General features: G+C 41.6%; 1 pseudogene; it reads right to left on the reverse strand.

Annotated features, from left to right (window-relative positions):
* Positions 1-5080: 5080 nt before the first annotated feature.
* LOC125540721 lies at positions 5081-7537 on the reverse strand (annotated as a pseudogene).
* Between the last annotated feature and the right edge of the window lie 4566 nt (positions 7538-12103).

The following is a 12103-nucleotide window of genomic DNA, read 5'->3' on the forward strand; positions in this document are numbered from 1 at the left end:
GGGTGGGGGTGGGTGGGTGGGTTCTGCAAGGTGGGGTCGGCCAGCGGTGGTGGGGTGCACGGCCGTGGTGGGGCTACGGGGTGGCTTTATAGGATAGAAGGCCCTCGGCCTCTGGGGGGTGGGGGTGGTGGATTGGGCCGTTTCACTTGTTTCCATTTCCATTTTCCATCTCAAAATAAATCTCTTCCCTAAATATAAATCTCAAAAACAAATGAGATTTATCTCAAAATAAATCTCTTCCCTAAATATAAATCTCAAAAACAAATTCTGTTTTTCAAGTAAAAACAAATTTATATCCCTAAAAAAAAACCAAATTTATACCTACACAATGATCCTACTATCATTTTGCATTTGTTAGTACTCTTTTCCTTCGGAATTATAAGATGTTTTCGATATTTCAATCTGGACCGCGTACGGGCTGAAATAAGTGAACAAAGACACTAAAACGCGTCTACATACATCTGATTCAAAAAAGAGTTAGATCATCTTATAATAGTGAATGGAGGGAGCATGTAATTATGACCTCCTATGTTTAAATAGATTATATGGATCGATTACGAAAAATGGATTAAGATTGGGATGGTTTTTCCTTGGTAGTCTGACTTTTATTCGAATTCATGATTATCCATCTAATGGTTCTAGCCAATTTTTGTATCATCCTATAATTACGCGTATATTTATGGCCTCTTAATTGTATGTAATGTCTCGTAAGTACTCTTTGATTTTATTTTGAATGCGATATAATTCTTTTGCTAATAGAAATTGCTCATGTATTTGCTCTTGGGCTGTGCATGTAAGATTTCATACAATGTTTCATAATGACATAGAAACTTGCACTACATTCTTGGTAGTCACAAGGATAAGAAGAAAAAAGGTGCACCAAACAAATGGTACAACCAAACGGAAAAGTGTGACTTGTAGTTGTATACATGATCTGGTACCTTATGCGGGGAAAAAGCGCAACTGCAAATATGACATTTTAATAGAATTTGTGTTAAAATTACTTCTAAAAAAAGTTGGGCTTATTTATAAATAAACACATACTCTTCTCTTAAACAATATAAACTACTACTCACACTTTTGGTTGAATTATTTGGCACAGGAAAGTCCCAACATGTATATAATATTGCAAATAGATACGAAATAAACACTAATAAAAACATGAACATTATATATATGCATGAATATTTAAGCATTTACTTTATCACCAAAAGTCACATCACGTGCATAATATTGCAAATAGATAAGAGTTTGACTTAGAAATACAATAGTGGGGATATTGAGCGATATTTGGGACTCTACATTTTCCAATCTCCAGTGCCAAAAAAGTTTTCACAAGCTCACATTCTGTAAGTGCCAAATGTTTAATTTTTGCTTGACTGTTCTGAACATTTTTGTGTTGAAACTAGTTGGTCTAGCGATATTAGCGTAACCCACCATTTCATGAAAATAAACCATATTCCTCACACACAAATGTGGTGTGGCGAGAGTTTCACTATATCTAGTGACATTCTTACAATCTTCACATTTTTTTGTCAATTGGTGAAATTATTCATCTAATTATGCATAGCACTACAATAAGAAATTATATATCTTTCCTATTTCTAAAGTTTTGAGTTGGCGGTGAGTTCACTCACCCATTCAACCCCCCCCCCCTTTGTGGGACCTACCATACTAAAATACAAAGCAAAACGGAGAACATTCCATACGACAATCTCCACCTAGCCATCCCTGCTCCTTCGTCAACTGCTACTCTCCACCAATCGCAATCCTCCAGCCTGCTCTCCACAAAGCGAAATGGAGAACATTCATACGTCTTCTGGTTTTTCAAATTTTGAACCTGCCATGAGTCCTTCAATTTTAAAGGCGTCCAGCGCGGAGGGGCCCAGATCGCCTGTTCTCTCTCTCGGCCAGTTGTTTGGATTTTTTCTGCTATCCCAATGGAAAATAGTTGCAATGAAAAAAAATTAATTTAAGAAGTTCGTCAATTTGAAAAAATATTTGTAAATATTCAAGATTTTTTGAAAAAACATGAACTTGAAAAAATCATGAGTTCAAAAAATGGTCATGGATTATCCTGCAAAAAATGGCCATGGATTTAAAAATGCATGAATTTTAAAAATGTTATAAGATATAAAAAATTCGCAAATTCAAATAAATATTCACAAAATTAAAAATAATGCTTGGAAATTTAAAAAGGTCACTTCTTCAGAAAAATCATGACTTATAAAGAATGTATATGTTCTTTTTAGAAAAAACATGTTTTTTATTTGAAAACAAAAAATTGGCTAGAAAACCGGCAAAAGATGAGTTAAAAATAGAGAAATCTGACCCAAAAAACCGGAGGAATTCTTCTAGAAGGTTCAACCAGCGAGGGAGAAACATATGGACCAAGCAGGAACATTTTGTGAATTAATTAATGTTTTTTCAGGTTTTGTGCAGCCTAGGGGGCAAGTGGTCCGACACATTATGTTGAGTGTAGAAGTGCATGCTTTAGCTAATGCAACCAAAAGACCGATCTAATGGAAGAGACTAGGCAGCACATTATACGTCAACACTCCCCCTCACGTGTGGCTCCCTCGAGCCTAAACGTGGACCGAAAGTGGGCTGCAATTTAATTGCGCCAGCCGGGTCTTGAACTCAAGTCCTCATGGCTCCGATACCATGTAGAAGTGCATGCTCTAGCCAATACAACCAAAAGACCGATCTGATGGAAGAGACTAGACATCACATTATACGTCAACATTACCATGTAGAAGTGCATGCTCTAGCCAATGCAACCAAAAGACCGATCTAATGAAAGAGACTAGGCAACACATTATACGTCAACATTGAGCACTGAATATGTTTACGAAACAATGCTTACTACCTCATGTTGCCCATTTTTTATTTCTTTTAACTACATTCGGATATCTTTTTGGTAGGCTGTAGCTTGGCTTATATTGATTACAAGTCTGCTCAAAATCTTTAAGTGTGGGATTTTAAGAATGTTGTTAATGTGGCATACAATTCTAAATCGGATACAGTAAAATGTGGAGATCTCAAATGTTATTCTTGTAACCTATTGAACATACTTCTAAACTTCGACATTAGAAACATATGACAAAGATAAAATGATGGTCTGATATGCAAGAAGCAAAATATCATTAGTGTTTTCACTACCTTGTAAAGAAGAACGACGCTATGTACAGTGGCATCAGTAGAAATGTCCAAGATTATTACATACAATAAGAAAGGAAATAATTTTTTTCATGTGTATCTTCGGTATATTTTGATTGGATTTTTTTCAATAATCCAACGAGGATAAACTTCACTCTGCTCTACTTTCATGTGGTTCCGTAGCGTAGCACGAACATCTTACTAGTATTGCCAAAAAAATCATATGAACACGACAAATGCATACTCTTTCTTATCCGGTGTTCTACAGTCTTATAATGTCTTCTATTATGTGGATTTCGGTTTCTACACTTTCTCATTGAAATAACATATATGCCCCGAAGTGGACTTTGATTTTCATGACGACCAAATAGGGACTAATATATGTGTCAAGTGTTAACTTTTTGGTCCCCAGTGTGAAGGTTGTGAGCGTCGACGCCCCCCACCCACCGAAGAAAAAAAAAGTGTCTTCCCACAACTCATTCATTAGCTCTTTATCTTTACTAATGATCTAGTGATATCGTCTTTGACTCGATGGGGAAGTCAGGATCTTTGACCGGTCAAATCTGGTTGTTACTGAGTCAGTGATAAAACCTTGGCCGGGTCCAGTTGTAAGGTGCCACATCAGCATATTATGGGCCCGTATGTCAGAAATGTTGACTAGTCAAACATGATTGGTCGGTTATTAGTGATGGATGTATTGTCGCTGAAAACTACGATGAGGGATGGGCAAGTCGTCTATGGTGACAACTCTAGTGGCATTTTTTGGCCATCACAGAAGGTAGCTTCGGTGACGAATTTGGGTTCGTCATCCAAGACATGATTTTGCGTGACGGAGAAAGTGGTACCATCAAAATTTTATTTTCTGTGAAGGTGCTTGAATGACGATGAGGGTGATGGCCGAAAAATGTTAACAGGACATTTTCCGTACGAAAAATGGTTTTATGTGACATAAGTGAAATGTTTAATCATGTAGTGCAATAACTTATACAGATCATGAAGTTTGTAGCGAATTTCAATGGGATCAAATGTTTAATCATGTTTTCTGAATACACACATTTCAGATATAATCTATCTATATAAATACTCATCTAGCGGCTAATCAAACAAAGGGACACGAGTGGGATGTATTTGGAAACTAGTCTGTTCAAGTAAGGATGGCGTGGCGGCGGCTTCCTCGTGGTGGACCTGTGTCCTTGGGCTCCGTTGTTGCGGATGCGGATTGTGCTCTTCATCGACGACATATAAAAGACGGTGTGCTTGGTTTGTGGCTTATGGATGGCAGGTATGGTTTCCTCCCCCAACGTCTTAATCGTGCGAGGGTGCCAGATCTGGAGTTTGATGGTATGTCTGGGGTGTTGCCCGGGTCTGATTCGTTCAACGGTGATCCATTATTTTTTTGTTTGGTGGCTGCTATGGTGGTGCTAGATGCAGGTGACGGGCGTTGGTGTCACGTTCAGAGGGTTCTTCGGTCTTGATTGTATATTTCCCTTCGTGGCTACTGTTCCTTTGTGTAAAGACTAGCGTTCTGCTATCTTTTCAGTTTTGTCAGGTGGATGTGTACGTGACTTGTAAGATGATTCTTATGATGATACAAAAGATACACATATTATCATGAAAAGGTATTAAAACATATAGTAAGTCCAGACGTGCAAATACGCCGGCCACATTGCTAGTTTTCTCATAAAAGAAAACAAAAAACCTAAATTTGGTTGGCCCTTATCACAGACGTGCAAACACGCCGTCGCCGGTCACAATGCATTCAACTAATTAGCTGAACTAATTGCAACGGGAGGAGCGCGTGCTGATACGGGCTCCCGTTGTTGGGTATGTCGCCGGCCAACGTCAACCGAGTGTGGAGTGGATTACTGGAGAGAGACACGCCCATGGTAATGGGACTAATATCTTTGACCGCCATAGTATAAACACGTTCACCATGTACATTAACATGCTTGTACTGCATTGCAATTTACAGAGAGCTTTAGAATTCATACGTTTTTGGCAACATAGAAACACTGCAATTTATAGCTCTTGAAGAAAACAAAGTCAGATCTTAAAGGCAATCACTCTCAAGCAAACAGACGAAAACCAATGCCACTTGAAAGTTGAGACCTCCATACATAGATCAACATCTAATTAAGATTACAACTTAAAATCAGGTAAGAAAGTAGGATTGCATTTTATACAAGCGTCTTCTTAACTGAGTCCTTATAAACCAAACTCAGATTCTACAAACACAGTAGTCCATATATACAAGTAGTAACCCATAGCCAGAAAAATCCATAGGCAGTCTTATATATTGCGGCACCTATTCATAACAGGTCACCAGACTTTCACTGTAACTTGAGTACTTTATAGCTGCAATAATCACTGTAAGCTTTATATAAAAACGAACATGCGAGGACCCTACTGTGGGTGTGTGGCAAATAGCTCTTCACATGTCCATTCATGCTTGTCACATATTCACCATCATGGCAGCCTCAGTGGTACTGGAGCATCTCCTGCCACATCATTTCTCGGAGCATCTCCACGCTGAGGTTTTCATCTATATCAAGATTGATGGGTGCCTGAGCAGGACGACTTACGCTCGGATCATACAACCTAGACATATAGGGGTGCTCCAGAGCCTCAGTGACACTAATCCTTTTGGAAGGATTAAAGACCAGCATCTTCTGCAACAGGTCAATGGCAAGCGGGTGCGCTTGTGGGTACATTCCGGTGAGGGGAATCCCAGCGGTGTATGAAAGGGATTTGATGTAACTGTGGACTCTCGGATTATCAATAAACTCAAGGTCAGCATTGTTCATGGTGCCAAGAACATTAACTATAAGCTGAAGCTGATTTAGGCTGTCGGTTCCAGGGAAGATCGGCTTGCGGCCAAGAAGCTCGGCAAAGATGCAGCCAACAGACCAGACATCTATGGAGGTGCCATAGTTGTCGTTGGAGAGCAGCAGCTATGGAGCTCTATACCAGCGGGTGACAACATATTCAGTCATACACTGATCTTCAGTATTATTTGTTCGGGCAAGACCAAAGTCACAGATCTTCAGGTCACAGTTTCCATCAACTAGAAGGTTGAGTGGTTTCAGGTCTCTGTGGAGTATCCCTGCTGAATGAAGATACTTCAGGCCTCGGAGCAGCTACAGTCAACAAAAGGCGACATCTTAGACTATTGATAGATTGACAAATATTGGAGAGATCGTAAATGGTCGACAGGAAATTCAAAGATATCACAATAACAAATGAAAGTACTAATTTGTAAGACAAGTCTATCAGTTAAGTCTTGGTCAAGATGCTCATGTCCAGTGCATAAATAGCTTTCCTTGCATCAAGTTGTTCTGTTTTCAAACATATGTTCATGCAAATACCCTGTGCAAATCAGATTTGTATTAAGTTGTTCTGTTTTTAAACATATACAATTCTTAAGCCCGCAAGCACTATTTGGGAGCAGCTATAGAAGCTACTACAGTACTACTACACATATTGAAATTAACAAGTGCTTCCTCGAGAAATTAGCCGATCAATCTCTGGTAACTTGACAAGTTAGAACTAGACAACTTTACATGAACTAACTACAAATTGGTATCGAACTAAAAAAATTATATTCTAATAAAATAACCTTTTCAGGAATAATCAACCATCATAACTCGATTAAACAAGATCTCATCAATATATGTCTAGTTAAATAATTAGGCATAGCTTCTTAGCTTACATGAAAGCTCTAGAAATTATCAGACCTACTTTGATTCGTATTGGGAAGAAGAATAGCCATCGTCATTATATTCAGATAACTCAGATTGACTATGCCTAGCAAAGCAAACCCGTAGGCATTACTTGCGGATAGAGCGTGAGGTGTGAATGAACTAACTTATGACAGAATGGTGAACAGATGGAATATTGCTGGACATGTATCAAGCAAAAGAAAGAATAAAAAACAGAGGTGATAGTCGCATACCTGAAAAAGGAAATATTGACAGTGGTCATTCGAAAGCGTTTGAGACGAGTTGATGATCCGATCCAGATCTGTGTCCATCAGTTCAGAGACCAAGTAGACATCTTTGAAGCTCCTCTTCTGTATTGGCATCATTATATCCTTCAAAGCAATGACATTCTCATGGCGCAAGTGCCGAAGAAGCTTCATCTCTCGCAGCATCCTCAACGCATCCACACGGTTGTCAAAGACATTGTTTATCTTTTTTATCGCGACTTGCTCGTTCGTATCCTTGTTCACCGATGAGCAAACGATCCCGTAAGATCCTCTTCCGATGGGCTTGATTGGCACGTACTTTGTGTCGATCTCAAACATTGTCTGGCACATAGTGTAGTAATGCTTGCCATGTTTTCCCTTGCCATTCGGAGAACGTACCATCTTCGCCATTTTCTTTTTCTACCGTGAAGAAGGAAAAAATAGAGTTAACATTCCATAATTGATAATAATAGTAGAAGCACAGCAAAAAAAATGTTTACAAGTTTATTATTAAGCCTTCGCCAATTAAAGTTGTTGAGGTCTTCTAAGCTTGACGTACGTGTTTCCATGGTATTCGAATCTATGTTTCCGTCCCGGAGTTCTATCATTACCCTAGCAAAGTGTGGAATACATTTTTTTTGATAGATCTCTGTTTTCAACCTAGAACTTTATCCTCGCCCTAACCTTATAAATGTGTAATACTGAATTTGATTGAAAGCCTATCCAGTGCTCCTTTCTGAATTAGCATAGCCATCCTCCGCCCCCAACCCCGGCTCACCGGAATCCAAAGCTGCAAGCTGCAATCCAACGCCGAACCCGACTCAATTTCCCACACTTCCACATTGACATCCTAGCAGCGGTCAGAAGCCAAGAAATGGAAGCAAACCCAATTCGCCACCTCATAAGTTTGTGCTACCATACGGTGTGTTCGTTATGTTTGTATCGATGGATGCGGCATAACGCGTAAACAAAGGTCCCTTTATTAAAAACAAGCTCTTGATATGCCTCGCAAAAGTACAAGAAAAAAAAGAAGAAGATGGAGCTCCGTGTGCTTCCAAAGGGGATCGATCACTCACCTCGGGACGAAGCAACAGATGTGAACCGGCAATGACACAGCAGTACCAGCACTGCGCTTGAGCTGACAGAGGAGTGGCAATTGTGAGGAAGAACTCACGTCGGCTTGAGGAGGACCTCCCCGAGCAGCTCCTATATATAGGAGCCCCAACACCCAGCTCACATGGAGAACGTATCAGGTGAAACGAACAAATATGTGCACCCAATGCACCATGCGATATTGGGCCTTTGGATGTTAAACCAACCGACACGATTTGATAACATGTGACTTGTTGGCATATTCGCAAAACAGGCCTTGCATTTTGTTCAAATCAACCCGCACTCCACCAAGTAGTCTGGCTCACTCACCGAAATCAACCTAATGGAGGAAATCGCGGCGCAAACTGAACTGCAGGTTAATTTTGACGAAATAAAATGTTTTGTTTGCAAAATATGTTCACAGCCCCGAGTTTGCCTCAATCTTGTCCATCATTTTCTCATCTAACAGTTCCAAATGGTGTGGTGCATTGGGTGCACAAGTTGGTTCGTTTCATCTGATACGTTCTTCATGGCTCCTCGGCACCGAGATGGGAGGCGCCGCTGTTGCTTCCTAGCAACGCCTCACGCGTGGCCAGCGCCTAACGGGGCCAGAAGGGCGCGCAAATGAAAAGGTTGATCATTAGCCCCAATCAAGGCAGCGGTTGGGTTGCTTTTCATGTGTGACGCGAATGCAGCAACGGCACGGTGGAGTGACGCCAGGGGTCTTGTTCCGCGATGTGATGCCAGTTGGGCGAATTGTATAACCGCATAAAGTTTCCGCCCGGCTCGACACCTGTCAGATTAGTTTGCGGTGGTCTGGCAGGGGCTAATACTCGTCTGATCTGGCAGATTAGTATTATCATCTGATTGGAGCATGGCTAATAGCCTAATATTCCCTCTGTCCCGTAATTCTTGTCGCACCGGCAATTTTACAAAACAACCCTCCGATTTCATCCGCACTCCCCCGCTGTGCTCTTCTGCTCCGTGCTCCCTGCTTGCTCGCCTGAGCGCCACGACGCCGCGCCGCGCAGCTCCGGCGACCTTCCTATCCGACCACGCCCCCACGCAGCTCCTCTGCTCCTTCCCCGCGACCTAAAAATCTAGTCTTCCCCCATCACCCGATTTGCTTGCCGGAGTGCTTGCGGACGCGGAGTGGCTGGACGCGGTGGTGTGGCTCGAGCGTTTACCTGAGAAGAAGAAGCCGTTGTACGTGCAGAACCTGCCGTGCGTAGAGGTGTGGTGGCGCAGCGTCGGGTTCGCGCATTCCGGCAAGGACCGCGCCGTGTGGGTCGCCGAGACGCCGCTGCCGGAGAAGAAGAAGTCCGATTGGTGTTGCTGTTGATACAATTTTACAGTCTCTATGATGTTCGCCTCTTGATACAAATTTTTTTTTGTATCAAGAACTGTCAATTTTACAGTAGATTACAGAAGTTGCTGTTGTCAACTCCTACAAGAACTGCCAATTTCTGGAATACAGATAGAACTAAGAGTACTTCAAATTTGTTTTTGGCAGTACTTCAAATGTTTGGCAGTACAGAAATTTCAGTTATAAATGTTCAGAAATTGGAGTAAGTAAACATTTCTAGTTAAGGTACTCCATCAAGTAGTGCAAAAATCTTGAAACCTGAATATAGTGTCTCTAGGTTTTTTTTTTTGCTTATGCGTGTTTTATTGTGTCTCTAGTTTATCTCCAGAAATTCTGTACCAAGTCCAAGAGCCTGTGAAAAGCTCTCAAAATCTTGAAACCTTGAATGTGTGTGTAGAGGCAGTAAAACTCTTTCTCCTTTCCATGGCATGTCTATCTGTCCTGTTGTTCCTTGCCCTGTTGGTTTCTTCTGTGAATCCAAAACCATGGTGTTAATTCCTGCAATATGCAGAGGAACCAGCCATGGTGCTTCTAGTATGTGGTGGTGCTGATAAGTTTGCTGGTGTGGGCTATAAGTGATGTCCCTTTCTTGTCCTTTTCATCTGGAAATGGTTGTTGGGAACCAGCCTGGATCCTGGAGTTCATCTCTTTTCCCTTTAGTTTGATCTCACTTTTTGTCATATGTTTGTAACCAGACTTGATCAAGAAGAAGCTCAATTGTAATTGCTCATTGTTGGGGAGGGATGGGGCTGAAATTTTTGCCTTCCTATGAAAAGAGGTACTATGATTAATGCCCTACTTACCATATTGGATTATTTGCCCATAAATTCAAATAATTCCAACGAATTCAAATAAATTCTAATAAAATTCAAATTAATTCAAATAAAATCCAAACTAACACAAATAAATCCAAATAATCCCAACAAATTCAAATGATTCAAATAAGTTCAAATGAAATCAAATAATTTCAATAAATTCCAACAAATCCAAATATATTCCAACAAGGCCATGACATAAGGGCCTCTTTGTTCCCTCTTGATACAATCATACAAGATTACACAAGGAGCACGAGGATTACATAATTCATCTTCCGATAATTTCTTTCTCCCTTCTATTGCATTTCTTCTATAATGGCCCTGGTATTAGCAACTAGATGACTGTCGTAGTATACATTGACTATTTCCCTGCTGATCAAAGCGGAGTACCTGAGGCAGAGGCAGAGGCCTCGGGGGTCGAGGGCGGGGATCGGAGGGCGTTGGCCTCGCCCACCACCAACAGCGGCGACAGTAGAGGCGTCGCCACCACCACCACCACTACCACAACCAGCCGACGGGCTAAAGTGGACCAACACGGCGACCAACGCGACAACGGTGAGCGGCAAAATCCGTGGGCGAAGTGGACCGGCGTGGCGCCGGTGGGTGGCGGAGGTCATGTTCGTGGACGGGCTCGGCGGCGGCTTAGGAACTGCTTGTCGGCGGCTCAAGACCTTCTCCTGGATACAGCTGGCTGCAGGGGCTGGCCGTGGCGATGGGCGGCTGGCCGTGGCAACGCGAGCGACGGGAGGAGGAAGGAAGGAGACGGAGGCTTTATTGCAAGAGCTTTGAAAGTAGAAGGAGTAAAATGCAAAAAAAATGTACTATACACTCGCGAAAAGAATTATGGGATGAAGGAAGTATTATCATCTGATTAGAAAAAGGCCATCATGGCTAGCTTTATTAAAATTTAAACAACACTCACATCGTCCTTAAAAGTTTATAAATAAAAGGCGCCACAAATTTGGTTCATGGGATAGCCACCCAAGAGACGGGGATAGCCTTTTTTTATTGGATGGCAGTTGTTTGGTTTATGGACGAGCTAAAATGAGGTAGAATAGAGATAGCCATCACGTGACACATATGGTAAGCAATCCAAACAACTCAAAAAAAAAAAATAGCCATATGCTTGAAAATCCGGCTCGGCACACACGTGAAAATGTCGCGCACAAGCCCATCCAGCCGCACGCGCGAACTAAGGCCTCCTTTGGTTTGGAGGAATTTTGTAGGATTTTCATAGGATAGGATTTCTATGGGAAAAATTTCTTCATAGCTCTTTGGTTGTAGGAACGAAATCCTATTCCTATGGAGGAATTCTTCATATCCTTCACATTTCATAGAAAAATAAATATTAGCCTACACTCAATGGAAAAAATCCTATGGTGTGAATCAAAGGGCATCTCCTTTTCTATTCCTATGCATAGGATTTGAGATGCATGTCATCTTATTTCCTATAACTTTCATATTCCTACGATTTTTCAATCCTATGAACCAAAGGAGGCCTAAATGGTTTCTCCCGCTGGGGCACTGACCTCCCCGAAAGCAATGCATGGGTGTCCGTGTACCTGTACGTGGTGCGAGTGAGCTAGCGTGCGTGTCCCCTGTGTGGGTGAGATGCGTGCAGGCAGCCTGCCGTGGTGTACACTATACGCGGGTGGCCGTTGATGTGTTCTGTGTGTACTGCCTCCGTTCTTGTTTATTAGTCTTCTT

Source organism: Triticum urartu, chromosome 2 (assembly GCF_003073215.2).
Source record: "Triticum urartu cultivar G1812 chromosome 2, Tu2.1, whole genome shotgun sequence".
Classification (NCBI taxonomy): Eukaryota; Viridiplantae; Streptophyta; class Magnoliopsida; order Poales; family Poaceae; genus Triticum; species Triticum urartu.